The sequence below is a fragment of the Melitaea cinxia genome, chromosome 6 (assembly GCF_905220565.1).
Source record: "Melitaea cinxia chromosome 6, ilMelCinx1.1, whole genome shotgun sequence".
Classification (NCBI taxonomy): domain Eukaryota; kingdom Metazoa; phylum Arthropoda; class Insecta; order Lepidoptera; family Nymphalidae; genus Melitaea; species Melitaea cinxia.
Window position 1 is genome coordinate 6806608 of NC_059399.1, and position 17800 is coordinate 6824407.

General features: G+C 35.9%; 1 long non-coding RNA gene across 1 annotated transcript; it reads left to right on the forward strand.

The window, feature by feature from the left end:
- Positions 1-4097: 4097 nt before the first annotated feature.
- LOC123654282 lies at positions 4098-13182 on the forward strand. Its single transcript, XR_006743219.1, has 3 exons — positions 4098-4215; positions 9954-9956; positions 13170-13182. It is a non-coding gene; the product is annotated as an uncharacterized LOC123654282 (long non-coding RNA).
- The last annotated feature ends 4618 nt before the right edge of the window (positions 13183-17800 follow it).

Below are 17800 nucleotides of genomic sequence, written 5' to 3' on the forward strand. Positions count from 1 at the left end.
ATCTATAATATATATAAAAGCGAAAGGTCACTCACTCATCACGAAATCTCCGAAACTATAACACCTACAAACTTGAAATTTGGCAGGTAGGCTCCTTATAGGACGTAGACATCCGCTAAGAACGTATTTTACGAAACTCGACCCCTAAGGGGGTGAAACGGGGGTTGGAAGTTTGTATGAAAGTCCTATGTTTTAGAAGTAAAAGACTTGAAATTTAAAATATATGCTCTATAGATGATGAGAAGGCGTCCAAATAATGTATCTTTAGAAATCAACCCCTTTTTGGGGTTAAAACGGGGATGGTAGGTTGACTCACTGATCACGAAATCTCCGAAACTATAACACCTATAAACTTGAAATTTGGCAGGTAGGCTCCTTATAGGATGTAGACATCCGCTAAGAATGAATTTTACGAAACTCGACCCCTAAGGGGGTAAAACGGGGGTTGGAAGTTTGTATGAAAGTCCTATGTTTTTGAAGTAAGAGACGTGAAATTTAAAATGTATGCTCTATAGATGATGAGAAGGCGTCCAAATAATGTATCTTTAGAAATCAACCCCTTTTTGGGGTTAAAACAGGGATGGTAGGTTGACTCACTGATCACGAAATCTCCGAAACTATAACACCTACAAACTTGAAATTTGGCAGGTAGGCTCCTCATAGGACGTAGACATCCGCTAAGAATGGATTTTACGAAACTCGACCCCTAAGGGGGTAAAACGGGGGTTGAAAGTTTGTATGAAAGTCCTATGTTTTTGAAGTAAGAGATTTGAAATTTAAAATGTATGCTCTATAGATGATTAAAAGGCGTTCAAATAATGTATCTTTAGAAATCAACCCCTTTTTGGGGTTGAAATGGGGGATGGTAGGTTGACTCACTGATCACGAAATCTCTGAAACTATAACACCTACAAACTTGAAATTTGGCAGAAAGGCTCTTTATAAAACGTAGACATCCGCTAAGAACGGATTTTACGAAACTCGACCCCTAAGGGGATAAAACGGGGGTTGGAAGTTTGTATGAAAGTCCTATGTTTTTGAAGTAAGAGATTTGAAATTTAAAATGTATGCTTTATAGATGGTTAGAAAGTGTCCAAATAATGTATCTTTAGAAATCAACCCCTTTTTGGGGTTAAAACAGGGGATGGTACGTTGACTCACTGATCACGAAATCTCCGAAACTATAATACCTACAAACTTGAAATTTGGCAGGAAAGCTCCTTATAGGACATAAACATCCGCTAAGAACGAATTTTACGAAAATCGACCCCTAAGGGGGTAAAACGGGGGTTGGAAGTTTGTATGAAAGTCCTATGTTTTTGAAGTAAGAGACCTGAAATTTAAAATGTATGCTCTATAGATAGCGAGAAGGTGTCCAAATAATGCATTGTCATCTAGATATATAAAAGAGAAAGGTCACTGACTCACTCATCACGAGAACTCAAAAACCGCTGGATGGTCCATCCATCCAGGATGGACAAAGACGAAATTTAGCAGGGAGGTAGATTATAGTTAGTAAACGTCCGCTAAGAACAGATTTTTTGATATTCCACTGCTAAGGGCGTTTGATTGGGGTTGATAGTTTGTATGAAACATATACAGCAGTTATAAGTTCGCCTGCTAGGTTATTTATACTGCAGCCTGAAAATAAAACTAAAAATGTGGTGTATAGAGAGGTTTTATAAAAATAACTATTAAATTATACTAAATTGTGCCTTTTAAAAAGTTACTCAGTTTCATAAGCATTTCAAGTGACTGAAATAAAAAAATAATTTGCGTTAAACATCTTAATAGTAATGCATATCTTCATAACCACGCGGACGTAGTCGCAGGCGACAGTTAGTATATTATAAAACAAAGTCCCCAAAAGTATATGTGAAAGATTTCTTCAAAATCTACTGAACGGATTTTCATGCGATTTCACCAATGGAGAGAGGGCTTGGAGAGAAAGGTTTACGGAACGGCTAAGCCGATTTCGATAATAGTTTCACTGGAAGTTTGCTGGGAAAACTTTGAGACACACTGATTTCTACGCGGGCGAAGCCGCGGGCACAGCTAGTTCTTGATATGATGATTTTTATTTTCGGTTTAAGCGAACCGTGGCGCCGTCTATAGTGAGTTCTTTACAGAGACCCGTAACTATTCAAAGTTTCATATTACAATGAAAATCTTTGACAGGAGACGACACCATGCTATTTTTAATATGTACGATTTTATTTTTGTGTTACCCACACATTAGGAATTCTAAACATTTTTGAATATCATATCAAAAATTGACCGCTCCAGCGGGATTCGAACCCGCGTCTCTCGATTTAGCGAAGCGAATAATCGATAAAAATCGATATAATATATAAATATCGATAAAAATCGAGAGACGCGGGTTCGAATCCCGCTGGAGCGGTCAATTTTTGATATGATATTCAAAAATGTTTAATAGATTTATTTTTAACAGTTGTAAACAACGTGCCCCGTGTTTGTCGAACGGAACTTCAGACATTGAACATTGCTGCCAATTTATACACCAAGAACTGGTTTTTATATTGTTTTTATTAACACATACCAGTTGAGTTTTATGTATTGTGTTACTGATGACGTATGTTAGAATATTATTTTTATAATTGCTGACAAATAAAGAAAAATGGAACTCGTTTCTTACGCACATAGCCCTGCTCAACGTTTAACAATTTTTTCAAGAATATACATTCGTGTTTTTTAAAAGGACCGGACCGAACAGGTTGATCAGGATGAGATGAGATTTCCTGATCTGGATCTAATCAGGAAATCTCATCTCTCATCAACACTAGCGACCCGCCCCGGCTTCGCACGGGTGCAATGCTGACACTAAATATACTACAGAATGTCTTTATTTATAGTATGAAGCTAGCTTATAGCATGGTTATTAACATAATAACAACATTCAAATATGCGTCGTTAGATTACATGTTGTTACAGAATGCGTTGAAGAAATAAAGGCTCACTGCTCGTTCCCCGTAGGTGATAGCGTGATAATTTGTAACCAATATGTTGACCCGACTTCTTAATAATATTTGTGCCAAATTTGAAGTAAATCCATGCAGTACTTTTTGAGTTTATCCCGGACATACAAACAGACAAAAATTCTAAAAGCTATATTTTTGGCTTCGGTATCGATTGTAGATCACACCCTAAGTATTCTTTTAAAAAAATATTCAATGTACAGTTTTGACTTGATGAGATTTCCTGATCTGGACCTAATCAGGAAATCTCATCTCATCCTAATCAGGTCCAGACCAATCATCTGCGTTACATGCCTTATCTCGTCCTGATCAGGCATGCCTGGTCCGGTCCTTCTAACGAAGACGAAAAAATTTCTACTCGGGTATGGCATTAAAGAATATAGCCACCCCCTCTCTTCCCGTGGGTGTCGTAAGAGGCAACTAAGGGATAACACAGTTCCCCTACTACTTTAAAACCGTATCTATAATCTACATTTATTGTCTACACTATTAACTAACATTTGAGGCCACTTTTGTGTTTGAAAGTCTTCTACTTGGGTAAATATTATTAAATTAATACAAGCATCTATGCTTCGCCAACAATTTTTTTTAAAGTGCCGCCATTTTTTATTGATGGCGAAAAAAATCATTGATCCCTGATTTGTCGATAAAATTAATTGTATTTTAACCCCTTAAAGTATCGGACATCGGAAACCGGACCCATTGTATAAAGTAGGTTCATGATTTTAGTTTCTTTATATATTTTAATTGTTGGTGTGTAATATGGACATCGAAATAGTATTTTTATTATTTTATTTTGTTTTCTTTGAAGCACTTGTAATTTTGTTTTGGAGGAATTACCCCATACTTCAATCAAATAATATAACAAATGTTTGGGATTTGAGGAACAGGGTGTTGAGATACTCGTCCGCCATCGCAAAGCGAGGATCCTCCGACCACCGACCGTGTTGAGTCTGGTGGTCTTCTGCTCCAACGGTTGTTGTCGGGTTCTTGCATATAGTATGTATGTTAAATCTTCGGATAACTTTAACATCGCGATGTAGGATACGTCAGTTTTCTCTAGTTTGTATGTCGCGAGATAGATGCCGCCACATCATTCCCCTCCGAGACCGGAGGTCGATAGCAGGTTGAGTCAGTTGAGGTTGAGATAGATCTTCTGATGCTTACCGGGCCAGTGAAATGTTCTAGTGAGTTGGAACCAGATGCGGCATAGTTCACGGTGAGTCGGAACTGTCTGTCGTGATGCCTCAGTGAGTCGGAGTGGTGCAGTGCTGCGTAGTGGCTGGCTGCTGCGTCGACCAGGAGAGAAGTGCTACTCTGCTTGCTGACCGGCTGAGGTGCAGTGTGCTGTGCCAAGGTCGCTGAGAAGGCTGTGGGTGATGACTAGGAATGCGCGTCCGCTGCATGCTGGTGATCAGGATACCCGTAGTAGCCGTGGATGCTGGCTGACTGTATGACTCGCTGCTCGAAAGTTTGAAAAAGTGATGATGACGTCACGATGACGTAGCTTGCAAAGGCTGCGCTGATGTTCATGCTCCGGGTCACCAATTTGGGATGTGTGTTTTAAATATAATATAAAATGTTTTAAAAGAATTTACAGGTAATAAATTACGGTAAAATCAATCAATTAAAAGATTTAGATCTTCCTGTGGGTGACTGATGATGATGACTTTCCAAGTTAAAATAAACACGTATCATCCGCATATAAAGTTAGATGACTAAGGGGGTAAAACGGGGGTTGGAAGTTTGTATGAAAGTCCTGTGTTTTTGAAGTAAGAGGCTTGAAATTTAAAATGTATGCTCTATAAATGGTGAGAAGGTGTCCAAATAATATATCGTAATCTACATATATAAAAGAAAAAGGTCACTGACTCACTCATCACGAGAACTCAAAAACCGCTGGATGGTCCATCCATCCAGGATGGACAAAGATGAAATTTGGCAGGGAGTTGGAGTTTGGTTGGAGTTGGATTATAGTTAGTAGACGTCCGCTAAGAACGGATTTTGCGATATTCCACCGCTAAGAGGGTTTAATTGGAGTTGATAGTTTGTATGAAATATATACAGCAGCTATAAGTTCGCCTGATAGGTTATTTATATTACAGCCTGAAAATGGAACTATAAATGTGGTGTATAGAGAGGTTTTATAAAAATAGCTATTAAATTATACTACATTGTGCCTTTTAAAAAGTTACTCAGTGTGGGAAGCATTTCAAGTGACTGAAATAAAAAAATAATTTGCGTTAAAGATCTTAATAGTAATGCATATCTTCATTAATACGCGGGCGTAGTCGCGGGCAACAGTTAGTGTATTATGAAATAAAGTGCCCAAAAGTGTATGTGATCGATTCCCTCAAAATCTACTGAACGGATTTTCATGCGGTTTCAACAATGGAGAGAGGGCTTCAAGAGGAAGGTTTACGGAACGGCTGTCGATTTTGATGAGAGTTTCACTGGAAGTCTGCCGGGAAAACTTTGTGACACACTGATTTCAACGCGGGCGAAGCCGCAGGCACAGCTAGTATCTTATATAGGTTACAGCGTTACTAAGTCCACACATTCTTATTATATATACATAGATCCTGCATCGCATAATAAGTTTTATTTAATAGTTTATTTTTAATAAATACTTTAAATAATCAAAACGTAAGAGATTGCATAAATTCATATTTCAAATACTCAATGTTGTACTGCCGACATTTCTTCTAAGTTTCAGACATTTTGGAATTCACAATTTCAATACATAAACTTTTCAACCGGTTATAGAATTAATGGCTATAATGACTTCTTTACTTTATCAGTCACGTGCAATTATGGCCTGGCAAAGTACACCAAAACAGTAAGACACTAGAAAAGCTATCTCTGCCTTTCTCTGATTTTCTCTGGTCGCTGACTTTATTTGTTTGAGGTGCCCCGGTGCTCTTGCCCTGCAAACAGGTTGCCACAAGTTCTCGTATTTTTGTCGAAACATGCTTGATTGCATTGTTTATTAACTTGCTTAGATTGTTACTGACAATCCTAAAGTGAATCAATTACTTAGTTTATTAATGCTTATTTAAATGTTTTAAATTTTTTAATCAAAATAAATGTATTTTCAATGTATTTTATTATATTAAATGTGTAACTATAGGTAGTAATATAGGTCGTGATGCCACGACTGCCCCTTGACTTTTATAACGTTGTCTTTGGACTTTATCTTTGGACCGCTACGGCTACCGACCAAACGAAAAGCTATATAACCTATGATATAGATAAAAGCTCACTATAATGCACCTTGAAAACCACAAAGTAATTGATACTTTGTCTACTTTTAAAAGTAACACGAACGATGTTGACGACATCAACATGAAAATAATATGTTAGTTTACTGCTTATATAGCCCTCACCTACCAGACCTATATAATAATAAAATGAATATCGATTTTTTTATCCTGATACAAAATAGAAAAACAACTTTAAAAAACTGAAGGTATATTCTAATGTGGATGTTACATACATCATGGTTTTGAGGAAGATAATTTGCGACGTAGAAATAATTTGTAAATAAAACATGTACCTACTACGTATTTGTATTGGCTAAGTGCTTGTTTGGCGACCACACTAGCAGCACTTGAGAGGTATACACGAGTAGAAACATTTCTATTAACTCTAGTAACCATTAAATGATCAATTGATATTTTTTTTATTTTTGGTTTAAACTTAATAGTTCAGTAGCTGCCGAATGAAACTGAGGTAGGGGCACAGCAGGAAACTTCCTGCTCAAAATATGGAGCAGCCCAACTGGGGTAGTAGTACCTCGACCTTACAGAAGATCATAGTTAAATAAAAATGCTTTCAAGCAGTTCCTATTGGTGAGTAAGGCGAACAGAGCTCGTGACCCCTCACCCCAATCCCCATTGAGGATAGGGTCGGCAACGCGCTTATGATGCTTCTGGTTTTGCAGACGTCTATAAGCTATAGCAATCGCTTATCATCAATTGAACCGTACGCCTATTTGTCGGCTTAGTTATGTATAAAAAAATTAACAAAAGGCTAAATCTTTATGAGTAGACTCGGTTCGACGAGACATCCTACTTTTTCCTCCGTGAAAATTCTCGATACGAGTACTCATTGTAGGTCGCAGCTATTGAAAATGTTAAATCGGTGGGGTGTCAAAATTGTCTCAATAACTGAAAGTTGATGTGAAGATTGAGGTAATCTATAATATAAAAACTAGCTGACCTGGCGAACTTTGCTACTACTACCGCCTTCTTTATTTTTTTCTTAAATATAATAATTAATATATCAAAATAAAATATAGCCTATCTTTCAAGTTGGATCGAACTGCACATGGTGTGCGAATTTTATTATAATCGGTTAAGTGGTTTAGGAGTCCATTGAGGACAAACATTGTGACACGAGATTTATATAATTATATTAAGATGAGTCGCTGAATGTGTTGCTAAGCGCAAAACTCGAGAACGGTTGGACCGATTTCGCTAATTCTTTTTTAAAAATATTCCTTGAAGAACCAGGATGGTTCTTACGGAGAGAAAAATTATAAAAAAAAAAAAATTAAAATTTCCTGAAAAAGTCTAAAAACAACACTTTTCTATACTCCCATACAAAAGATTTGTGATAATACTTAAAAGTCAATTTGAACTTTAATACCATGCGATAAAGTTTGTGTTAGGCGATACGAAGTTCGCCGTGTCAGCTAGTTGGATAATAAACGCAGAAAACAATTGTTCTACAAAATGTTTGGTTTGACTGAAGTATCCTCTACTCCAAACATGTTAAAATAACGTCGTCGTAAAGGTTATTGCTAACCAGCTGATTTTTTATAGATACATCATCATCAGTCTTTTACAGTCCACTGCTAAACGTAAGCCTTCTCTTGGGTACGCCACAAGACCCTATTACACGCTTTAGCTATCCAGTCACTATCAGCTACCCTCCTCAAGTTGTCGCTCCGTCTTCCTGGAGGGCGTCTAACATTGCGTTTGCTAAAGCTGCAGCGAGAACCTTCTTGCTTCAGCGAATATTGGTTCTCCGACAGATGTGACCAGCTCACTGCCACTTCAGTTTGCTACACTTCTGAACTATGTCAGTCACTTTCGTCTTTTTAAAAAAATGTTAGGTCACTTCTGTGCTTGCAGCTTTTCGGGCTGGGGGCCCCATCAGGTATGTGGGCCGTGGCATTTTCCAGTCCTGGTACCTTCTAGTTACGCCCCTGACTAACTTTAAACAATGTGGTAGACTAAATCAAAACAATTAATGATTGTTTTTTAAACAGAAACTTCAGTGTGTTGGTACAACATTCATCGGCCTACTGTTGTTCCGTAACTCGTATATATCTGATTAGTAAATAAACACGTAAAGAATATATTTTTATTTATTTATTTATTTATTTATTTGGAGAACGGTACAGAAACAATTACAAGAATAACAGCGTAGCATAAAACAGAAAAAATAGATACAAATTGTCCCCTCTATGTCTCACTAAGAACATAGGGATAAGATTTACAGCAAGGACAGTAATGATGATTAGTTATTACTATTAATAGTCTAGAGCTAATGAAAACACCAAGGCAACTTATTAATCTAAGTAAATAACTTCCTAACTTTAGTTTTAAAAAGATGCCGGGAGCACGAAAACATATCTATTTCATTAAATAAACTATTGTGTAGGACACACATTCTGTAAAGTGACGCGCGTTGACCTATATTTGTTCTGGTTAATTCTATATGGAAAAGGTTTTTAGACCGAGTTGGTTTAGCTGGAGCTCGAAAATACAGTTCTGCAAGAAGTTGTGGTGCGTTTATTTCACCCATGCAAATATGTCTGAGGGTAAGTGCATCAGCCATCGAACGTCTATCGTTAAGAGAAATCATGCTGTATTTATCTAATAATTCATTATAAGAGCACCTTGGGGAATGAATACGGTAGTTGAGGATACGTAAAAACTTTTTTTGTACAAGTTCTAGGCGATTTTTGTATGTATCGTAGTATGGGTTCCAAATGGGGGATAAATACTCAAGTTGTGAGCGCACTAAACTTTTGTATAGACACATGAATGTTTCTTTTCGCTTAAAAGATTTCGTGATGCGGCAGATAAAACCTAACATGCGGTAAGATTTTTTTAATATATGATCAATGTGTGTATCAAGTGCAAGCTTTGTATCCAGATAAACACCTAAGTCACGAATCGACGTTTCAGTATCGAGTATATGATCTCCCAGCGAAAAGGTGGATGGTATTATGTTTTTATTTCTTGAAAATCGAATATGTTTGCACTTGCTATAGGCTAAAAATAGTTTATTGGCTCTACAGTATTCAATTAGTCTATCCAAATCTTCCTGCATTAAACAGATATCATTATTGTTTGTTACGGTGGAGTATATTTTTAAATCGTCTGCGTATAAAAGAAACTTTGAATGTTTAAAGCAAGGCGAGATGTCATTAATAAATAAAGTGAACAGTAATGGACCCGATATCGATCCTTGTGGGATACCGGATGTCACAAGTGCAGGAGAAGATGCGTATCCATTCATGACGACAACCTGGGTACGATTTTCTAAATACGAAGAGAGCCACCGAAGGAGATTACCTTTAATGCCATTGTACGATAACTTTCTTAAGAGCAAAAGATGATCCACCTTGTCAAACGCTTTTTTGTAATCAGTGTATATAGCTTCAACTTGGCCCTTTTTGTCTAAATTTTTAAATATGTAATTTGTGAAAACTAATAGATTTGACAAGGTAGATCGCCCCCTAACAAATCCGTGCTGCTCCTCGATAATAGTATGCTTAAGCCTCGATGATATGAAATTGTGAACCAGTTTTTCAAACACTTTCGGAATAGTTGATAGGATGGATATTGGCCGATAATTTGGTATTTCATTTTTCGAACCCGATTTAAATATAGGCGTTATAAAAACCCTTTTCCATTGGCTTGGAAATACACCTTTTCTGAGGCAGTTATTAAAAATCATTTCAAGGGGAAAAGAGATATTTTTACTAACTCTTTTTAAGAATATAGGTGCTATGTTATCGGGACCAGGCCCTTTGCCAGGATCTATATCTTTTAATGCTTTATAAATGTCAAGTTGAGGTAGATAAAGTTGATTCAAACATATAAGGGTCCCATTAGTATCTAGTGTGTCAGGAATTTTGTAGGCTTCTAGATTTACCGGCTCAAAAACTGATTGAAAATATTGAGAAAACATACTACAAATTATGCTTGGATTACTAGATGTACAATTGTTAAGTTTCATGGTTTTTGGATATCCTGAGTTAGTTTCTTTTAAATCAGACGTGTACTTCCAAAACAACTTGATATTATCTTTAAGAGACTTTTCTATATTTTCAATATATAGATTGTAGCAGTTCCTAATTAGTAGTTTGACTCGCTTCCGCAGTAAATCAAATTCTTGATAATCTCTTAATGAACCGTAAGTTTTCCAACGCATCCACACCTTAGTTTTTCGCCTGAGTGTAGAAATTAAACTTTTAGAAAACCAGTTCGGATAGCGAGGGGGTTTTGATTTTGTCTGGGGCACATGTTTCTCAATTATGTCATTAAGAGACTGTAAAATTTGTCAACAGCTGATTCGGGAGACAGATTGGCGAGTTCCGATGTCCAGTTTATATTACAAAGATCCTTGTTAATGAGTTCGTAGTCAGCCTTAAAGAAGTTTCTCTTAATTTTGTGGTCGTATAAAGTTGACATATGAGGTTCTCTATTGCACGCTGAATGTAATATTTCGAGTGGAGGGTGGTGAGGAACAAGGTTGAGTAGCGGATCTTCTGCAGTGTTAACAGTTATGTGTCTGCTGGTACTAAGAACGAGATCTAGTGTTCTGCTATTCTCATTTAGAATAGTATTAAATTGATGCAAGTTTATTAAGGCCATAGTGTAAGTTAATAATTTGGATATGTCAGTATCGGACACAACTGGGTGTGGTGACGGACAATCAGACAGCCATTTAAGGTAAGGTAGATTAAAGTCTCCTATTATCATCAAATTTGAAAAATTGTAAATACACCAAGACAGTAGTAAAAGAACACAGATAATTAATTGTGTTTGCTCGAAAACGAAAAAAAAAAAACCGACTTCAATTACATCGACGAGTAATACAATGTAGATCGACGAAAAAATAGTCAAGTAACTACGCGTTATCAAAGATTACTCAAAAAGCAATTATCAGATCTCGATAAAATTTATATGTAACCACATGATAAACATCAGCTTTCGATTAAATTAAAAATTATCAAAATCGGTACACCCAGTAAAAAGTTATTGCGGATTTTCGAGATTTCCCCTCGATTTCTCTGGGATCCCATCATCAGATCCTGGTTTTCTTATCATGGTACCAAACTAGAGATATCCCCTTTCCAACAAAAAAAGAATTATCAAAATCGGTACATCCAGTAGAAAGTTATGCGGTATAATACAACGTAGGTCGACGAAAAAAGCGTCAAGTAAAAACGCATTATTAGATATAACTCGAAAAGTAGTTGTTAGATCTCAAATAAATTTAAATGGGACCAATTGGCACACACCACCTTTCGATTAAAACAAAATTTGTCGAAATCGGTCTACCCGGTCAAAAGTTCTGATTTAACATACATTAAAAAAAAATAAAAAAAAAATACAGTCGAATTGAGAACCTCCTCCTTTTTTGGAAGTAGGTTAAAAAAAATACAGTCGAATTGAGAACCTCGTCCTTTTTTGGAAGTCGGTTAAAAAGTAACGAGAAGCACAAATGGCATCATCATTTTCTATGTGTATATATGTAAATATATTTTAATTTATTTTAGAAAATAGTACACTTACGTCGGTTATTGGATTATTGTATTAAAGGCAAAGACGTTATATTTCGGTCATAGAGCAATTAAAGACTTTTTGAAGTGAAACTTCTTTAGGCGCATGAGGGGTAAAATTTTTACGGATCAAACGCGTCACAGCGTCACAAGTCACGAATTTTTAAACGTCCATACCACGTTGAATACATCGGTTCTCGTCCGCTAAGCAAGCTAAGCAACGTCGGGCGCGGTCAGTACATACTTGAATTGAATGGGTGACCGCCTGGGAACACGGTGACGTTGGCTTTTTGTTTTTTTCTTTAATTAGTTTTTTTCAATTCGTTTTTTTTTCGATTACTTTGCCAAAGAAGTTTCACTTCTGACATGTGTACTTTGTACGCATGCAATTTTTAACCGACTTCCAAAAAAGGAGGAGGTTCTCAATTCGACTGTATTTTTTTAACCGACTTCCAAAAAAGGAGGAGGTTCTCAATTCGACTGTATTTTTTTTTTTTTTTTTTTTAATGTATGTTACATCAGAACTTTTGACCGGGTAGACCGATTTCGACAAATTTTGTTTTAATCGAAAGGTGGTGTGTGCCAATTGGTCCCATTTAAATTTATTTGAGATCTAACAACTACTTTTCGAGTTATATCTAATAATGCGTTTTTACTTGACGCTTTTTTCGTCGACCTACGTTGTATTATACCGCATAACTTTCTACTGGATGTACCGATTTTGATAATTCTTTTTTTGTTAGAAAGGGGATATCCCTAGTTTAGTACCATGATAAGGAAACCAGGATCTGATGATGGGATCCCAGAGAAATCGAGGGAAACTCTCGAAAATCCGCAATAACTTTTTAATGGGTGCACCGATTTTGATAATTTTTAATATAACCGAAAGCTGGTGTTTATCATGTGGTCGCATTTAAATTTTATCGAGATCTGATTACTACTTTTTGAGTAATCTTTGATAACGCGTAGTTACTTGACTATTTTTTCGTCGATCTACGTTGTATTACTTGTCGATGTAATTGAAGTCGGTTTTTTTTTCGTTTGCGAGCAAACACAATTATTTTTATCAAGGTCAATAAAAAACGAACGTTTTTATATTTGTTAAAACACGATAATAGCATTTTATTTTATTTCGGTCAATCGATTAGTTCTTAGTCTTGTATGTTAAAATGCCGCTACCACCCATCACGATGAGGAATAGTAAACATATATGAGGTCAAAATAGCGTAGACCATCTAGTTCAATGTTAAAACAAAAATAAAAATTTAAATTTTTATTTATAATCTAATTTTGTTAATACAGACCGCTGGCCGTTGGAGTAGACGTGTCCAGGTGTGAAGACCGCGTCTTGGCAAACGCAGTGTGAGACCTCTGCCGGCCCGATGGACCGACGATCTACAAAAGATTGCCGGCGTAGGCTGGTTGACGATTGCGGAAAACCGGGATATTTGGCGCGAACTTGGGGAGGCCTATATCCAGCAGTGGACTGCGATAGACTGAAATGATGATGGTGGTGATGATGATGAACTGTATCGTATTTTATTTAATATCGTGTGTAAATTTAATAAAACGACAAAGTATTACTTATAGCATTGTTTCTCTTTATAATTTCTAAAGCAATTACGATATTTACGATTATTAATCAAATTAATCTAGGCAGATGATTATATTAATTTATAAAATATTAAAGATTTTGCATGTTTTCTTAATGACATTTTTTGCTTATAAATAAAAATCGAATTAAAAATAATGTTTAATGTTTTTAATATTTTTTTATACATAATCTTTATTTGCATCTACTAACTACTTATAATTACGGCTTGATTTATTTTTATCCTTGTGTATCCTGTACGCGTTTATATCTTCTAAAAAACTTTTAAAAGCCAGAATAAGCTGGGTGTGTTGACGTTTAAGATTATTTTTGTATTCGAAAGCGAGTGTTTGTTGTGTTATCCTATTTAAATTGGATAATATATTGAGATCCCTAATAATGCGTTTTAAACATTTTAATGACTGTTTTTTCGATTACTTAGGTAGAATTACTTGTCGATGTAAATTGAAGTCAGTTTATTTCGATCTGAATAATAAATAAAGTACAGCTAGATCGTGTGCTATCATATCTACTGTACCTACATATATATACCTACCTACCTATTTTGGGCCACAATATCCTTGAAACAATTCGTTTTCTTTACACACAGTTATAACAGATTTATCGTAAATTTCAATATTATGAACACTTTATCTATACAAGTAATTAATAGATGTCTTAGTGACTCGAGTTGGTTTACATATCTGTGTGTTAAATCATAGAAGTATAGTCTTGGACAACAAAATCATAATAATGTTCAAACTTATATCTAATTTACATTAATTATAGTCGAATTTCGACCACTTGTGTAACTAATTACGTAAAGGCGTGATGTCAGTAAAAAATCTGATTATTATTCACACAATTTATTTTATGAGTAGTAGAATGACGCGTTGTTTTGCTTAGATACCTAAATATCAATTTTCTTTGGATAAAATATGACGTCGGTCGTTATTATTTAACGAATGTGTATTTTATTTAATTTCATGGTAATCAATTCTGTTATAAGAAATAAAATAGGATATAAATTAAGTTTCTTAACAATTCTATTAGTTTTTGAGTTCCTTATTTTTCAATACTGCTGTAATCAACATGGTTTATCTCGGATACATTACCTGGACCCGTAGTGGTGAAAATAATTGAAATTATCGTAATAAGGATCTAGTGGTCATGCTGTGTGGTTACGGCAGTTAAGAATGTAGGGATAACACAGTTCCACTACCACTTCGGGACTGAACAGAAAAGCAGACCGATGGCGGGATAGCCATCAAACTGCTGGCTTTGAAATACATACACCGAATACGGGCAGCAGCGTCTTCGGTGCGACAAAGCCAGCCCAGCCGTTACCAACTGGCCTGCCCAGCGTGGTGACTATGGCCAAAACACACGAGTTCACGCCATTTTTGGCGCGAACTTGGAGAGACCTATGTCCAGCAGTAGACTGCGATAGGCTGAGGTGTGTATATCTCTGTGTGATCTAGAGGTCTAAATGAGGCACGCCGAGGTCGTATGACACAATTCTAACGTGTAATTATCTCGACCAAGGACTACACCAAACGACCACATTTGTGTATTTGCCAATATGCCAATGATTTGCAATATTATATTTTAACTCAGAATAGACAGCACCCTAGAAACATCACCAGTTCTGGCTTGTACATTTAAGCAAAAAATATTGCAAATAAAGTATATTGCACTTTATGTATGTAATAATACTGTTCTGTTACATCCGATTACGATAATATTTGTATTTCTTGTAATGATTTTAAAGTAAATTTATTTGTTTGGAAGCATATAGTTACTTAAATATAAATATTAAGTACTTATCTACCTACTTTAAACTTTGCGAGATGCCATTTTTAAGCCATTTTTTATTCTTAATTTAGTAAGACAAAATCTTTATATAAAAATACGGAAATGCAAGAAAGAAATTCGTTTAAAATATATGTTAACATTAAATTTATTCTAACTTTGCAATAATGAGCTAAGTATAATAATTTCCTGAATATTAATACTGATTTATTTAATACGTTTACAGGTTTTTTGCGAAACAGTAATACGCACATAATCGGAAATTTTAGTAATTATATAGTTATACGGCATATAATATTACTCGTGTCTACCTTATAAAATTTAATACTGGAATCTTTAGCTGATTAAATGGAGGACTAAAAGACTAGCGCCGTAAAAAGGTCTAATAACTGTAACTGTACCTAATTGTTTTATTAACGGTTATTTCAATCCCTTGTTTTCGACATAGGTTTTATATTTGTTTAAGAGTGCTTTGAAGTTTACATGGTAAAAATCCTATATGATCTTATAACAGGGTCTGCTTAAAGGTTGGTTATCTTAGCCATCAACTATTATTTTCGCCTTCAATTCATAACATAATTTCAATAATTTGTTTTTAAATAACGAAATTGTAAGACGTGTTATATTATGCTGGAATTTTTGACACTATTATTTTTTGAACTATTGCTTTCTATCATAAGCTACTCCGCAAAAACTAGGAAACCCATAAGTCTAGTCTAGCGTAAAGCACACAATATTATGATAAATACTATTTACTTGATACTTTACTACGTACTTAAAATACTTTGTGCATAATTTTTAAGAAATCATCATTGGCCTTAGGTCGCCTATTGCAGACGATTTTGACAGTGTCAGATAGACACAGTCGCCTAGGACACTCTTCAGAAAAACGCAGAGTTGCCTAAGCTTTGCGCCACCCTCTCGACCTCACTGGCTAGGCTCACAGGAACGATGAGTCGATACGTGTGCAGCCAGTTCGGCTGCAGGAGTGTTTCGCTTTTTAGAGCTATGCCACGAATGCTTGACGGAGACCCCATTCCGGGTTTCAAGTGAAGTTTTCCTTCTCCAGGACCCTGATGATTTTGAGCCAGGTTTATCCCTCGGTCGCCTTTTACGACCCCCACGGGAAGAAAGGGGGTGGTGCTATTCTACTCGGCTGACACCACACGGCACATACATCATCCATTAGCATTTAGTAAAAAGCGGTTATTTTAATATTACAGACACCCAAATTTTATTAATTTGTATACAGTATAGATGTATTATAGATAGGAAGACAAAATTTGTCATATTGATACTATAATACTGTAGTCTGAACACCATACGGCATTTTAAGAAATAAATATAACTTATTTAGAAAGTATAAAGACGAATACGAATAAGGTTTTTATTTAAGTCACAAGCTTTAAGTTATATGACGCTCTTGCGTTAATTATTTATTTTTTATCAAAAAAATATACCATTGATTTATTTTATCTATACTTTCTTATTTTCTTTTATTTGTTTCGTTTATGTTTTTCGTAGTTCACCCAGAATAAAAGTTACAGTATCTAAAAAATAAATTATCTGTTATCTTTGAATTTCTGCCATGCATTCAGCCTGTAACATCCCACTGTTGGGCACAGGCCTCTTTCTCCATGTAGAAGAAGAACTGGAGCTCAATCCACAACGCTGCTTCACTGTGGCTTGGCGGATACGTTCTTGTATAAACTATGAGTACCGACAACCGCGACCGACGGCTTAACGTGCTCTCCAAAGCATGGTGGGGAAGACAAGGACAGAAATATTTCTACAAATACAAAAATATCCAACCGTGCAGGAATAGAAACCGAAAAGCTTCGGTGTTTAGGCGCCTACATGAGACACCATAGAGTTGTGGTAAAATCGAAATCAGTTTCGGCGAATTATTGGAGCTACCGATGAAATATCTGACGAAATAGAAGTGATATATCGACTTCTGTTTAGGAAGAGATTGCACAAAATCGAAAGTGCACCGTTTTTGCTGGCGAAGTTAGGTCGTTAAGTTAGTTTATCGTGCATAGTAAAGAGGAGATAAAACAGTTTTAAACTAAGTGACTTCCACTTTTGTACATAAGTTAAAATAGCGTATTGAGCCGCCTAGGCTTACATTTTATTATTTAATAAAATTTAATACCTACGGACATTAATTAAATATTATTGATTGACTAGCCCGTTGGCGCAGTTTGTAGTGACCCTGCTTTCTGCTCCGCGGGTTGTGGGTTCGATTCCCACCCCGAGTCTGGGTGTAATATAAATATTTATTTATATATTTATATATGTATTATTTATAAGTATGTCTATCGAAAAAAAAAAAAAAAATATGTAGCTATATACCAGTCGGCTGTAACCTATAACACAAGCATTAAGTTGCTTACTTTAGGAACAGACGACCGTATGTGTATTGTGTAAATATTTATTTATTTATTTACTATTATAAGTAGGTCATATTACTTCAGCCTATCGCAGTCCACTGCTGGGCATAGGCCTCCACAAGTTTGCGTGAACTCATGTGTATTGCTTATAGTCAGCCCGTTGGGCAGGCGGGATGGTGACCTCAGAGCTGGCTTTGTCGCA